At 43.5% G+C, this 14030-nt stretch overlaps 1 pseudogene; it reads right to left on the reverse strand.

Annotated features, from left to right (window-relative positions):
* Positions 1-953: 953 nt before the first annotated feature.
* On the reverse strand, positions 954-9218 carry LOC138774001 (large ribosomal subunit protein uL15-like; annotated as a pseudogene).
* Between the last annotated feature and the right edge of the window lie 4812 nt (positions 9219-14030).

Here is a 14030-nt window from a genome sequence, read left to right on the forward strand (position 1 = left end):
ATGAAATTTGAAAAAATTTGGAATAAAGAACAAAGTCTTATCTTAGAAGTCCAGACCTCCTCCTCCTTCTATGGTATATAATGGGAATTGTAGTTTTGCAACAGCTAAAGGGCAGAAGGCTCCCCACCACTGAGAAGGGTTCAGCTGCAGGACACTGGCTCTCTAGACTTACCAAGAGAGTGGTGGGACATGTGAAATGACAGGGACTTATTACAAGATGTGAACTGGGTCTAAACAATCCCATATACCCCTGTTTAGCTAGCGGTTACAGGAGCAGAGGACTCTTGCAGTGACTCATTGCTTCAGTTCTCTCAGTTAATCACCATGATAACATCATTTTGTATGATTACCCAGAATATCACAATAACAATTGAATTCTTTGTTAATGAGAGGACAGAATCACTAACATTCCTACAAAGATATGGGTCACTAGGTTCCCTACATTATCTTGTCTGCCCAAGCAAAAAAAACAAAGGTTGGTTGGGACTCGAATGGTTAGTGATTGAGAATCTGGGTAGCCCCCCGGGAAACTGCCCGGCATGCCAGATTGTCAGTCCGGGCCTAAAGGTGGAGTTTATAGAGAAGTCAGGGGTAACCACTACCTGGTTCTCATTATGGGAAATCCTTCTTAGGATGGGTTCACACTGCGTTTTTGCAATCCGTTTAACAAATCCGTTTTTTTTAACAGACAAAAAATTTGTATCAGCAACGTTTTTGTGTCCATCAAAAAAAACGGATCCATTTTGATCTGTTTTTTTTTATAATGGAAGTCAATGGAAAAACGGATCAAAACCGATGCACACAAATGAATCAGTTTTTTGCAAAACGCAGTGTGAACCCAGCCTTACAGATATATTTTTTCTTAACCCAAGGACACCATCTGTAAGCTAGTGGATAGGTTATCCTCTTTTTTTTCCATAAAGAATCAAAGTTTAATGTTTTCTGTAGACAGTTTATGCCACTAGTACACAGAACCCTTCGACATCTTTGATGTTCTTCTCTGCTCAGCAGCTGAAGAACTTTGCCTTTACAATAAGGAGCTGTTTGGGGAGTCTGCCGTTCCCAAGAACCTTGTAGTAGTCTGCACGCTTGGCACCAATGACAGCTGCAGGGCCCTCAGGGTTCTTGGCATGGCTCACTCTGACTAGCTCACTGACCAAAGTCCACAACTTGTCCAGGTTGATTATGGGGCAGAATTGCTGGTTTTTCTTCAAGTAGTAATGTCTCATACCGACCTTACCAAAGTAACCAAAGTTGATTCTGTGGTGATGCAGTTGCATTACCACAACTTCTAGGATGCTGCCTGTGTCTGCCAATACGGCCGTGGCTATGGCTGACGTGTCCACAAAGCTTCCTGGTCTTCCTTGCTTAATTGGCATGACGGCGGCCGCAAGAGTGGATGGGGTATTCTTTGACAACAATAGCGATCATGGATCATTGTCTCGTAATACATCAACATTTGTCATGGCCACGGGTGCTAGCAGAGCCCCTGGCCACACTCTCACTTCACTCCTGGCCAGATAGGGAGGGCACGCTGGCTCTGCTATCATATAAAGGGCCAGTTTCCTGATTATTGCCCAATGTCTATCCGCCCCCCGTAATAAATCCTGCCCCTTCCATTTCCTTGTGCCAAATTTTCAGTGCCTTAAGCCAATAGAGAAAGCAGTCCTTGCCAGTTGTTCATTGCAGTGTGCCAGTTTCTCTGCTTACGCCCTTGTGACTCCATTCCATTCTTGTCTGCTGCCTTCCCTGACCTGCCTGCCTGTCCCAACTGTGCTTCTGCCTCACATTTCTGTATCTCGTCTTACCTTACCACCTACAAAAGTAAACTATGCCAGGGGTAACGACCCGGGGGGTCGCCTGCCACAGCAAGTCGGTCCTGCCTTGCGGTGGGCTCTGGTGCAGACCAGCGGCCCCTTAGACTCTGCTCCCTGGTGCAGCTCACCACCATCGTATGTGGAAGTTCGGCAGATACTCTATACTCCAAATCGTTACACATTTTTGGTCGTTCACGTGGAAACATGCGATTGGTGGATCAACCATGATAATGGGCTATGTAACCTGTGCAAATAGCTAAACCGAGGAACCTCAGATGGATATGAAGTGAAAGCTGGAAACCTAGAACCTATAGGTGCTTTGCGTTTGATAGTCCTGTAGCTGTTTTAGGGTGCTTATACATCTTTAATAACTCATGGACAAACGTTCACATGTTCCCTATAGGAAGGAGAGGGATAAGCTACAGTTAAGAAGGACTAGCGCCAGGAAACCCCTGCCCCTCCATGACGCAGCTCCATTAGAATCAATGGAGCCGCATCAAGGAGGGGCAGGGGTTTCGATTCATGAGTAATTTTAAAGAGAGTGTACCTATGGTACATCCCCTTTAAGTCTCTGTATCTCCCCTATACTCTCTCCTGTCCTGTGTTTGTCACAGACACATCAGAGATGATAGTAGGAGATATCCGATGCCGCACTCTTGTCACTGATTTTCTTTCTTGTTTCTGAAGGTTACACAGCCAAAAAAATGACTGTCTGCGATTCAGAGTCTGTGACTCACTGCTAAATGCATTAAAGGCTAATAACAAGACGCAGCTCGTATCTCAGGAAAACACGGCCAGACACAGGAGCTTTCAGACTTGAGAAAGCTTCACACTACACAAAAAGTTCTCGCAGCTCCAACACTGACAAATGGGCCAGGATGTAAGCCGTGGCTGCCTCAATTGGAAACAGTAGTAGCGTGTGCCAATAAAATGTTTCCGAGTCTCAGAAGGACCCCATAAACAGTAGGAAAAAGTTGTCTGGATCCGCCAGTTTTGCAGCAGTTTACCCCTTCCTCTCCATTCAGAACATTCAGCCAAGCCAATTGTCATATGGATGGAGGGATCACGAGATAACTATTGTTCAGCCAATAGCTATCCCATTGGAGGTATAGGCTACTGGGGTTGGGTATTGAGTATTGGGATATGAGTTACTGAGGTTAGGTATGGTTTATTGGGTTAAACAGGTTATTGGGTTTGGGCATACAGTATTGAGAATATAGGTTACTGTGGTTGGGTCAGCAGTATTCAGGGCATAGGTTACTGGGGTTGGGAATGTAGTATTACATTATGGGTTACTGTGGTTGGTTATGCAGTATTGAGGGAATAGGTTATTGGGTTTGAGTATCGAGTATTGAGAGTATAGATTACTGAGGTTGGGTATGCAGTGTTGAGAGCAATGGAGTATTGGGGTTGGGAATGGAGTATTGGTATATGGACTGAGGTTGGGAATGCAGTATTAGGTCACGTTCACATGCTGTAAGACAGCGGCCTCTGTCTGCGAAATTCAACCCAGAGGGTACTGCAGTAGCGGCCGTATGAACTTCATTTATTTTGAATTGGAATGCGGCACATTTGGTGTGCCTGCGTTCCAATTAACCATTGCATAAAGTACGGCTGGAGCCTCTGCACTGTCAATTTCACATGGCCGCTATTCAATGAATAGCGGACGCACAATATTGACTTGTTAGCTTTGAGTGTGGCTGCATGGAATCCTATCCGGAGTGTATACTGTGTGCATATAATCCAGCCAAGGTCCCATAGAAAACAATGTTATTTGAGTGAAATAATACATTGTGTGAACGTGGCCTAAGGGATATAGAGTACTAGGGTTGGGTTTGCCGTATTGGAGGTATATGTCACTTGGGTTGGGTATGCAGTATTGAGGATTTAAGTTGCTGGGGTTGTGTTTGTAGTGTTAGGGGTATATGTCACTTGGGTTGGGTATGCATTATTGGGGTATGGGTTACTGAGGTTGGGTATCCAGTATTAGGTAGGGCCAACACTACGTATACATCACAGAACGGCCAGTGTTAATGAAGATCATCCTGGCCGGTACTGTTGCTGGGGTTAAGTATAGAGTATTGTTGGCATATGTTACTGGGGTTGGGTATGTAGTATTGGGGATTTAGGTTGCTGGGGTTGGGTATACAGTATTGTTGGTATAGGTTACTGGTGTTGGCTTTGCAGTATTGGGTAATGAAGATCATCCTGGCCGGTACTGTTGCTGGGGTTAGGTATAGGGTATTGTTGGCATATGTTACTGGGGTTGGGTATGTAGTATTGGGGATTTAGGTTGCTGGGGTTGGGTATACAGTATTGTTGGTATATGTTACTGGTGTTGGCTTTGCAGTATTGGGTAATGAAGATCATCCTGACCGGTACTGTTGCTGGGGTTTGGTATACAGTATTGTTCAGGAAAAACTGCAAACAATTGTATCAGCTCACCATACCTCGATAGTGTTTGTTTTATGGCTCTCCGGAAAAAGAAGCACGAAAGACCTGTATTGCGGGCCGTGTAACGTATTGGTATGCAATGGCACAAAAAAGGGGGATTCCGGTCTCCAGCTTCTTAAAAATTTCAAGCTTTATTATAACGTCATCATCTAAAATCCAATGATTAAAAACACGCCGACGCGTCGCGAGGTAGGCACCTCTTAGTCATGGCCATGACTAAGAGGTGCCTACCTCGCAACGCGTCGGCGTGTTTTTAATCATTGGATTTCAGATGATGACGTTACAATAAAGTTTGGAATTTTTAAGAAGCTGGAGACCGGAATCCCCCTTTTTTCTGCCATTGCATACAGTATTGTTGGCATATGTTACTAGGGTTGGGTATGTAGTATTGGAGATTTAGGTTGCTGGGGTTGGGTATACAGTATTGTGGGTATATGTTACTGGGGTTGACTTTGCAGTATTGGGAATATATATTACTTGGGTTAGGTATGCAGTAATGTGGGTATATGTCACTAAGGTTGGGTATGAAGTTACAACTGTAAAATGCTGCAAAACTAATTTTATGCAATGCAAATAAAGGGAAAACACAAAAACCCTGTGCCAAAACAGCCCATCTATAAGGGCATAAAAATTGACTTTACTTATGATGGACAATTATCAATCCAATAGTAAATACGTCTTCTTGGCCTGGAGCTCTTATGCATTTTCAATATGCCTTTTCCTATTTTAAGTACTAACATAATCCAGGTGAGCACAGACTTATGAGGGCACAGTCCCACATCGTGACCGCTGCATCCAGATGACACCACCAATACACACACAGCTTACTAGTTACAGACAATTGTGCAGCCAGTGGCCATTGCATAGGTGCATGGTTGCATCCGCTGCTTTGTTGCACTAATTCAGAGTTACAGCTTGAATTCTAAATATTTAGAATCTGTGTTATAAACAGTAACTCAGTGCCAGCCTTCTGCACAGTGCCAGTAAGCACCCAAGTAAGCAAAAGGTTTGGGGTGATAATAATAGCCAGCTATAGGTTACGCTGACTTCTGCACACCACGCATATTTTGCCTTCTATTCTTGCTCAACTGGATGATCAACTGCTTTAAACAGGGAACTTATTCTGTACAGTTCTTTAAAAATAGAAAAAAAATTTTGTGAAAAACTTTGATTCTTGCAAATTTTTTGCATCATCAGCCCTTGTGATTGATGAAGTAAGCCGCCCATAGCCTGTCCACACCCCACAATGAACTAGGGGTGAACTGGTCATATAGTGTAATAAGAGAGGTCAGAGGTCACTTTACTTTTTCAGATGGACGATAAAACTTTCATATGGAGTTTAGAATTTTGGAAAATGAATAAAAAAACAACTTCAATGTTCAGGAACTTGAGATGTTTGCGTTGACCCTGTTCACATTCACGTAGCAATGTCTTCTTGAGAACAGAGTCCCTTTGTCTTCCCCTTAACGTCACACTTACAGGTTATGTCTCATCATCGGAGCTGAGTCGTCTTTGTGCTGGATCTCGGATGCCATATGGAAGACATCAGCATTGAAATAGCCCTCCTGAGTCAGGAGGTGAGGTAACCGTGTAATATAGATTGTAGCCGCAGGATCCGTGTTCACCGTGTCATATGCATGGAAGATCATCAGACTACTTCTGGGCCGTGACTCAGATCTTATGTGAGGACATCACCTACTCCACAAACATTGTTACCTGATCCTACAATGGTTCTCAACTGATTTACTAATGCTAGAAGTCTCAATGAAATAACAATTCTTCCATCTATTCTGTTATTTCTCTGTTATTCCTCCTGGACTTGTCGAAATAAATTACAACCGTTCCACTTTTCAATAGGGACTGATACTCACTCAGCGCTGAACGGAAAGTATAAACCTATGTAAGGGCAAATCACCAGAAACAAAACCTAGATGTCAATGTTTACATGTATACATATATTTTATGAAGCCCTAAGGCTGCCTGTAAAACATAGATTCTTCCATAGTCCAGCGAAATCTTTTATTAAAGTATTGTATTGCCCCCCCAAAAGTTATACAAATGACCAATATACACTTATTACGGGAAATGCTTATAAAGTGCTTTTTTCCCTGCACTTACTACTGCATCAAGGCTTCACTTCCTGGATAACATGGTGATGTCACTTCCTGGATAACATGGTGATGTCACTTCCTGGATAACATGGTGATGTCACTTCCTGGATAACATAGTGATGTCACTTCCTGACACAGGACACTGGAGGGACACTGAACATCCCTCTGCCATCATCCTCTCCAGCAGCCACAGCCCGCACAGCTCTGGGAGTCGGGTCGTGACATCACCATTTTATCCAGGAAGTGACATCACCATTTTATCCAGGAAGTGAAGCCTTGATGCAGTAGTAAGTGCAGGGAAAAAAACACTTTATGTGTATAATGGTGATTTGTATACCTTTGGGGGGCAATACAATACTTTAATAAAAAAATTTCACTGGACTTCTCCTTTAACACATAGTATTTTGGCCAGTATTTTTTCAACCAAAACCAGGAGTGGGATGAAAACACAGAAATAGCAAATCTTTCCATTATAAGTTGGCCCTGTCAGTTCCACTCCTTATTTTGCGTACAGATACTGACCAAAATACTCTGTGTGAACATAGCCATAGGTTGTATCCATGTTTTCCAGGACTCCCTAGGGCTGCATCCAACTTCTTCAGCCACTGGTAATCAAATATAGATGAACTCAGTCATGCTCGAGTTTTGCTTACTACACCACATAATGGATTTAATTATACGTTAATGTGGTTCATCGGGCAGCACCACACAACATATCAGAACCATGGCCTAAGTTATAGGTGGAGAAATATTATAGATTGATTATGAAACACTGCCAGTATAAAACAAGTGCCAGTGAGGCCTGGCTAAGCTGCAGCATGCATACCTCCTTCCTCCTTCACCCCTCATTGCTCTGCATGATTGACAAATAGAACTCAAGACTGGATGCCAAGTAGGGAATGGTGGGAGAGGCAGGAGGGCAGCATACTGCAGCTCAGCATCGCTTCTCTGACACCTGAGTTTAACACAAAAACATGAATTTATGACCTTTCATTTAGCTATCAGTTATGAGACAGGTGTCCTTGTTTTATCTCCCTATCTGCCTACGTCTCCAGCTTTGAGCATGATATACAGGCAGATTCCCTCTAAATGAACTCTGCTATGGCCTCCGGCTGCAGCTCTTCAGTTCTTTCCCAGCATAAGCTGAAGTCAGATTTTCTTAGATTTTCCTTGATTCTATCAAGGTTATTGGCCCTCAAAAGGACTTTTATGACATATGAATCATGAACGCCTCATTTGCGGTGGTCTAGGAGATGGGACCCCCTACTAATCCCAAGAATGGGCCTGTCACGGTGATAGCCTTCAATAGAAAATTGTGATGCAAAGTCACTTTCAATGCAATTAAGGGGGCTGCAGAGACCTCCCAAGTGTAACCCCTACCCAAAGCTTCCATGAGGACATGGTGTCACCTATATGGTAAGTTCATGGGAACTTTAGTCATAGGAAAGCATGTCAATTGCTGAAATCCTGTATCTTAAAATTTTAAATCTTAAAGTTTTGTTCACAATTTTCAAGATCTCTGCTTGTTGACAGGGAATGCAATCATTCTGGTTTCTCTATAACCTGAGGTTAAACACCTGTAGAGATCTTAAAAGCCAACCATACATTCATTGGGAGTCAGAAGGCTGGCATACTCCAGCTGACCATGGTGGGATCGGCCAACTTACGGTGTATGGACACTTTAAGACGGCCTTTCAGCTGTTGCAAAACTACAATTCCCATCATGCCTAATTAGACAAAGCTTTGGCTGTTCAGGCATGATGGGAATTGTAGTTTTGTGACAGCTACAGGACCAAAGGTTACCCATCCCTGCCTTGGGTATGTTCACACTAAGCCTGTGGGTCAGAATTCCGTGTTGGAACTCTCTGCCGCGGAATCCCATCTGCCTCAGTGTCAGACGGCGTCTCTCTGGGAGGGCTATGGCTCTTATCTCTGGCCTAGACCAGACCTGTGGCTTTCCAGCAGTGGAAAACTATGCTGGGCATGATGGGTATTGCGGTTTAGCAAAAACTGATCTAAACAACCTTTTCTGAATTAAATTGAAAACCAAATCTTTTTAGATTTTTAGATTTTTTTAAAGTGTATCAGTTTAAGGCTATGTTTACATGCTGTACAAACAAAGGCCGTTCCACGTGACCGGACATTGTTTAACACTACCTATGGCCTATGATCATGCTACCCTTTGATCATGTTAGTTAATTCTGGCCGTGGGTGACATTGATCACTGTCCGTTCACACGGAACGTCCATGTTTGTACAGCGTGTTAACATAGCCTAAGGGTATGTTCACACAATGTACTTTATATGAAAAAAACAGACGTTGTTTCCATACTGCATTGATTTGCATTGAAGTCAATGCAAACAAGGGCCGTTGTTTCACACAATGTATTTAACAACGGCTGTTGTTTGCTACGGCCGCTAAAATAATGAGCATGTCAATTATTTCCAGCCGCTGTCCATAGACTTCAATGCAATTTTTATTCAAAACAACTTCCGTTGTTTTGAGTGCCAAATAATGGCCGTTGTTTATATGTTGTATCACATAGCCTAAAGGGGTATACCGCTCAAACTAAACTTTTAATATGTTGCTGCCCTTGGGGAGAAAGGTAAGAGCCATAATAAATAGGCTATTTATTATGTTCTCCGCCAAAGGGAAGCAACATATTAAAAGTTTAGTTTGAGCGGAATACCCCTTTAAGTAAATATCCATGTTTTAGCTAGAACTGTAGACGTATCGAGTTCATTTACTAACAGCAAGCAGAGACTTTGAAATCAGTGCCAGATTTATCCAAGTATTCTTTATTTCCATGAATGAGGAGATTGTATTTGGCGGCCATAGTTGCGTTGCCTGGCACCCTCCCTGCCCCTTTACATTGAACCCAGCAGAGAATGAGCGTATAGTCTCCCTGTTGTGTGAATGAGAGGAGGGGGGGGGGGATAGTATGACGCGGCTTTCCGGGAGAGCACAAGGATTTCAGCTTGTATTCTGTATTAAGCCTTGATCTCTCCAGGCTGCTGATGAAGTGTGAGAGAATCACCGCACGCTGCCTGCATTTCCCTGACAGCTTCTACATACAAGACTGAGCTGTCGCCATGGCGATTGTATACAACACAGAAGATGGGGGTGACACGGCCTTCACAATAACCGCTGAGGGGATAACCCTATCCCTGCCAAGGCCTCATATGACCGAGAGGCTCCCCAATGCCTGATACTGTGTGCGAGTCTATAGGGATGTGACATACAGGGCTGTATAAACAGCTGCTGCTGCCCTAGGCTCTAAACTTGAAGACGTCCCATCTTTGGGAGCGTGGAGGAGAATGGTTTCGGTATTGCGTATTTCGTTTTTAACTGCACAAAACATAAACAAATTTCCACATTGAATCAATGATTAGAGCCGTCTGCATATTGTCTGAGGGAATTCTCACCACAGGTTTGGTAGGTAATAGCGCTAGGCGTCACATTGAACACCGCCATACCAGATCTAACATTACCAACATACTGTGACTGGATAACACCGCCACACTAGACCTAAAAAATACCAACATACTTTTGTCTGGATAACACGGCCATACCAGACCTGACCAATACTGCCATATTGTGACTGGATAACACCGCCATACCAGACCTGACCAATACCACCATACTGTGACTGGATAACACCACCACACCAGACCTGACCAATACCACCATACTGTGACTGCATAACACCGCCATACCAGACCTAAACAATACCGACATACTGTGACTGGATAACACCGCCACACCAGACCTAAACAATACCGACATACTGTCACTGGATAACACTGCTACACCAGACCTGACCAATACCACCATACTGTGACTGGATAACACCTCCACACCAGCTGTTGCAAAACTACAATTCCCATCATGTCTGGACAGGTAGAAGTGTGCTTGATTTGGAAGAAGGTGCTGGGGGCTGCCTTGGGGACTTTGCCTAGGTAGTACAGTACTCTGCCGGGATAGTGTGAATAGTGACTTAGTGTTGTAGAAGAAGAATTCCTCGTACTCATGGTTAAGATAAGTGAACGACAGCCTTTTACTAAGTCCACTGTCAGGTTCGATAGTATGAATCCCCAGGTTTGAACTACTGGGTGTAGCTAACCTTTGAAGATAACTGAAGGAGGTCAAGCAGGTACCAGTGGGATACTTCAGCCTGGGCTCTTTTTCCCACTGAAGATCAATCTTAGGCTTTGTGGATTGTCTTTGTGGATTGACTGTTGAGGATCGTAGGCGGAAGCAAGGTTGATCCAGGTGACAGTTACCCCACCTTTGGGTTTAGTGGTGCATAGCTACTTTAGTAAGAAAGCTCAGGAAAACAGTCTTTCTCCTACACTACTCTCTATGCAAGGATGGAGGACTCAGGACTCACAGGATTTCGCTATGAGTGGATGGGGAAACAGGACTCACAGGATTTCGCTATGAGTGGATGGGGAAACAGGACTCACAGAATTTGGCTATGAGTGGATGGGGAAGCAGGACTCACAGGATTTAGCTAAGTGCTTGCTTCTTTTGATAGAAGTAATAATGTAAAGATTCGTGGAAGGGACACAAAAAGGGCACTGTTGTTCCCCTTTATTTCTTTTGCCAAACCAGTACACAATGTTACTGTACTGTTAGCAGGCCCGCTTCTGCCATGAGGCGGAATGAGCCTTCCGCCTCAGGCGGCAGATTTTGCGGTCCGGCAGGGGGCGGCATTATGTCCCCCCTGCTGTCATTTTTGTTAAGTATCAATTAACAAAAATGACAGCGGCCGCTCACCTGTCCCGTCGCCCGCGCTTTCCACATCCCGTCAGGTCCCGCGACATCATCCTGCAGCTGTCATCGACCTCCAGGCTGTGGTGAGTGCCCGGGGTCGGTGGGGGACGCGCTGGGGTGATCGGGTCGCGCGTGGAACAGGTGAGCGGCTGGTTGTTGCGCAATGCCGGCCATCATTCAGAGACCCCAGAATCGGCCCTGACTGTTAGTTGTTATAGGAATTTTCCAGTTTATAGCATATGAAGTAGATTTGCCATAAAACTCCTTTATCGGAAACTCCCTTTAATCCTTTCACTGATAGATATATGGCTGCTGTTCTCGTTCGAGTGGCTCTACAAATTTAGCTGTGTACAGATCTGCGGATTCTACATTCTAGTGAATGGGGCTGCAATGCCAGACATGGTGCATGGGCAGAGGAAGCACTGTGTTTGCAAAAACACAAAGAAAATATGAACAAATATATATATATATATATATATATATATATATATATATGTTTTTGGCCAATGTGATGTTGGTGTTTTCACTGTCACAGGTTTTATGGAAAAAGTTGCATCCGGTGATGTTGAAGCTCAGAACCTATAATAGCTGACTCGCTACAATGCGGGAAAATGATGACTTTTATAAAAACCTAACAATAAAAACATAGTCTGGTGGAAAAGTTCTACATGATTTATGATGGATCAGGCCATAATCCTCTCCCTCGCCTCCAGCCAAATGTCCCATTAAAGAAGTGTTCTTACTTTAGATCCGCACTACTCGTCATGGAAAATCCGCCCCCCTGACCTGGAGACTCTACAGTGAAGGTTTTTTGTTATGGTTAATCACTTATTTCCCATACAAAATGTTACTAAATCCTGGCGGTCCGGCCTTCCTAGACCTGTATGCACTATATCTACAATGTACATTATCCTGCTAAACCTCCTTTCCCAATTCCACCAGTCTCTATAAAGTTGGCCATACGCTTTCCTTAGATATGTAATATATTTAATGTTCAGGGGCGTCACATACATGAATGTTCAGCAATGGTCAATCTTTGTGTTCTTCTTAATAGAGTTGTCTGGCAGCGGCTTATCTCTCTGAGAACAACAGCACTGGGAAGCTGAAATCCAACATGCTCAATTTTTCTCTCCGCCGACCCTAATCACAGACTTAAAGCGGCTCTGTACCCACAATCTGACCCCCCCCCCCCCCCCCCCAAAAACCACTTGTACCTTCGGATAGCTGCTTTTAATCCAAGATATGTCCTGGGATCCATTTGGCAGGTGATGCAGTTATTGCGGTACAGAGTCGCTTTAACCCTTTAAGGTCGGGGCCAATTTTCTTTTTTGCGTTTTCATTTTTTCCTCCTTGTGTTTAAAAGGCCATAGCACTTGCATTTTTCCACCTAGAAACCCACATGAGCCCTTATTTTTTGCGTCACTAATTGTACTTTGCAATGACAGGCTGAATTTTTGCATAAAGTACACTGCGAAACCAGGAAAAAATTCGACGTGTGGTGAAATTGAACAAAAAAAAACGCATTTCTTTTATTGGGGGGTATTTGTTTGTACACCATTCGTCTTGGGGTAAAACTGACTTTTTATGCATGTTCCTCAAGTCGTTACGATTAAAACGATATATAACATGTATAACTTTTTTTTTATCTGATGGCCTTTAAAAAATTTGAACCATTGTAATCAAATATACGTTCCTTAAAATCGCTCTATTCCCAGGCTTATAGCACTTTTATCCTTTGGTCTATGGGGCTGTGTCAGGTGTCACTTTTTGCGCCATGATGTTTACTTACTATCGGTACCTTAATTGCGCATATACGACTTTTTGATCGCTTTTTATTAAATTTTTTATAGATTTGATGCGACCAAAAATGCGCAATTTTGCGCTTTGGGATTTTTATTTGGGATGTTTATTTATTTATTTACTTTTATTTAAAACCTGGGAAAAGGGGGGTGATTCAAACTTATACAATCCTTTTTTTTTTTTTTTTTACACATATACTAGAAGCCCCCCTGGTGTTAGGGTTATTCCCCCCTGGGGTTAGGGTTATTCCCCCTAGGGGACTTCTAGTATATACACTTTGATCTCTCATTTAGATCTTTGCTGTATAGTAATACAGCAAAGATCAATGAGATCGGCACTCGTTTGCTTTTGGCTGCTGCAGCCGAAAACAAACGAGTGCCGAGCCGGGGTCAGCGCCATCTTGGAGCAGACCCCGGCCGGCACAACACACAGAGATGGCTCCTCCAAGACAACGTCCCCGAGGAGCGATCTCCCCCAATAGACACCAGGGAACGGTGCCTCCGGTAATCAGAGGCAGCTGTCAACTTTGACAACTGCCTCCGATTACCTTATTAGCGGGCACGGCGATCAGACCGTGCCCGCTAATAGCCGCGGTCCCGGGCTACTCCCGGGAAAAATGGACTTAATAAGTATTTCCTGTAAGAAGCGTATATTGCTGATTTTCTTAACTTTTGGGGGCAATACAATACTTCAGTTAAAAAAAAAAATCACTTCTCCTTTAATGTGTACTGTAACGTTAAAAAAATGTTTGACCTGTGAATGATTGCTAAAACAAGCGAGGAGAGAAGCTCATGGTTGTTCTCTGTGCCCAAGACTCGTGACAGTCTGTAGCAAAGAGTCTCTAAAACGTGAAAAGATTTGATTTATTCCTTTTTAAAGTGACAGTGGCCTCCTGCTGTCAGAACTGCACTGTCGCTTTAACTCACCAACTGTAATGATAATGAGATGACTCTGCTCATCTTGTCCCAGTATATACAGAAGAGCTGACAAGTAACATACAGTACAAAAAATCACATCACATCATATAAAAAAAAAATCACTAAAATGTAAAGGGGAATTCTGATGGCATGTT

Source organism: Dendropsophus ebraccatus, chromosome 15 (genome assembly GCF_027789765.1).
Source record: "Dendropsophus ebraccatus isolate aDenEbr1 chromosome 15, aDenEbr1.pat, whole genome shotgun sequence".
NCBI classification, from domain to species: Eukaryota; Metazoa; Chordata; class Amphibia; order Anura; family Hylidae; genus Dendropsophus; species Dendropsophus ebraccatus.